Below are 2,632 nucleotides of genomic sequence, written 5' to 3'. Positions count from 1 at the left end.
TTTGTTTTTATTTATTTGTTTTTATTTATTTATTTATTGTCTTGTTTCACGTTTTAAAACTACAAGGTGTTGTGATTAACGATCAGTCACAGCGTTCCCAGTGAACATCGACTGTGCCAAGCTTCTACAGAAACTAGTTTTCTGCGGACACAGCTGTCAAAGGTGAACCAACTTTCTCAATTTTAATCACAACTGTTACAGGTTAAAATAACACTTACTTCAGAGACTGATCCTAGTCAGTATAACAACTCTTGAAGTACCCACTCATTCACAATTATCACACATTTATTTCAACATAACAATACACATTTAAAATATGGATCCGTGTACTTTCTTTTCAGGCTAAAAGTATAAACCTTTGTGTGTGCTTCTTTTCTCTTATGTAAGGAACGTGCTTTTGAACTCACAGGACTTTTTATTCTGCTGGTCTTGTCGTTCAGGGCATGAACGACTCACAGTTATTTTGTTACTCTATTGTGTTTTCTCTTCTGTCTAAGTTTTGGCCGACTGAGAGCTATGGCACGCTGTGTCCCTGGTACTCAGTCCAAGCAATTCAAGCCGTAAACTTGAATCTTGACACCAAAACTTTATAAATCAGTAATTTGGATTTCCTGTCCACTTACTTCAACAACTGTCTACGCGAGACCGTTGTGTTTCAGTTTTCAGTAGTCCAACATTCACACGATGTGTTTTGCAGTGGTCTTGTTCTATTCTTTTCTCTTGTAGAATTCGGGGGTCCTCAAATCTCCGGGCCTCAAACCCAGCTGTAACCGCCTCTCGTCAGAGTACGGTGGGGGTTGCCACACCCAAAGACATCTAACCCTGTTAGACTTCTGTTCCTTTTTCTCTTTTTACTCTTATTTCACTTCTTTATTTCTCTGTACCTTTACTTCTTCACACACATATTTCCCAGTATTCTTTTAAATTAATTTACGGACAAGGTGTTACTAGGACTCAGGACACAACTAAAATTTAGCTATTTCCAATGCAGAAGAAAAGCTCTGCTTACCTTATTTTGGGCCCGTGTCCTTTGTCTGTTCACACCAGGTCCTTGTGTCCAATGGTTCTATTGATCAACTCTCTGTTTTTTCTTGGAATCCCGGACGAGCCCCCAAAGTTGTTGTGGTAAGGTTTTACCACCCCGGATTCGTTGATCAAGAACTTTCACAAAGTATAAAGAAAAGACAAAAGTCGTTGCTCGAGTTCGCCTGTGCACAGGGAGGGTCCAGCGGCGAGTCAGGGGGGTGACTGCTGAATCCTGCTCTCTCCACAAACTCAGGCTCGTTTTATTGACACACATATCCAGGGGTGGTACATATCAAGCAATACAGACTTCATTTGTTCTGCACACAGTCATACATTCTTTTTGGCAACTGTATCTACACCGTTAGTTTCTCATCCCGTTCTTATCGTGCCCAGGTGCTGTTGTTGGGGCCTTGTGTTCTAACTATGAATCCAGCCATTGTCAAATTGTTATTCTAAAAGTTTGTTTCCCACCACACCAAGTACTCCTCTTTTCACAACCAACCTTGGTTTTATCTCAACCTCGCAGCTCCTTCTCTACATCTGCATGTTTTCAGTTCTAGCTTTAAGCAGCATTTTATGTTCAAGCTGGTTATATGTTTAAGCACATCTCTTATGATCTTTTTAAAACATGATTATATATGTTGCATACTTCTATAAACTATGAACACATGAATATATTTTATCCACACCCAGCATAAGAAATACACAGTTAGCCTTGCATCAGCATCAGCACACCTTGGAAAAATCCTCTACAATCTCTGGTAATCTCTCCATCCTTACATGTAGCCTGTTAGCCTAGTTTTTGAATGACTCATGTTAGAGCCATTCACTTGATTAGCTCCAGAGTAAATGTCAAATATTCATCATTGCTGCCATTAGAGTAATAATGAATCACAGGGCTTTCAGCCACTCGGGTGCATGCCCAGATACAGCAGTTGAGTGTCAACCTTATTAATTACAATTCACTAATGTAGTTTTAAAAATACACTATATTACCAAAAGTATTCGCACACCTGCCTTGACTCATACTATGAACTGAAGTGCCATCCCATTCCTAACCCAGAGTTCAATATGATGTCGGTCCACCTTTTGCAGCTATTACAGCTTCAACTCTTCTGGGAAGACTGTCCACAAGGTTGGGAGCATGGAATTGTCCAAAATGTTTTGGTATCCTGAAGCATTCAAAGTTCCTTTCACTGGAACTATGGGGCCAAGCCCAGCTCCTGAAAGACAACCCCACACCATAATTCGAGTCTGGGTTTGGAGGTTGCCAGGAGAACGGTACATTTCAGACTGCATTGTGCCGACTGTGAAATTTGGTGGAGGAGGAATTATGGTGTGGGGTTGTTTTTCAGGAGCTGGGCTTGGCCCCTTAGTTCCAGTGAAAGGAACTTTGAATGCTTCAGAATACCAAAACATTTTGGACAATTCCATGCTCCCAACCTTGTGGGAACAGTTTGGAGTGGGCCCCTTCCTCTTCCAACATGACTGTGCACCAGTGCACAAAGCAAGGTCCATAAAGACATGGATGACAGTCTGGTGTGGATGAACTTGACTGGCCTGCACAGAGTCCTGACCTAAACCCGATAGAACACCTTTGGGATGC

Source organism: Cynoglossus semilaevis, chromosome W (assembly GCF_000523025.1).
Source record: "Cynoglossus semilaevis isolate Cse_v1.0 chromosome W, Cse_v1.0, whole genome shotgun sequence".
In the NCBI taxonomy this organism is placed as follows: Eukaryota; Metazoa; Chordata; class Actinopteri; order Pleuronectiformes; family Cynoglossidae; genus Cynoglossus; species Cynoglossus semilaevis.
This window is presented reverse-complemented; position numbering follows the sequence as displayed.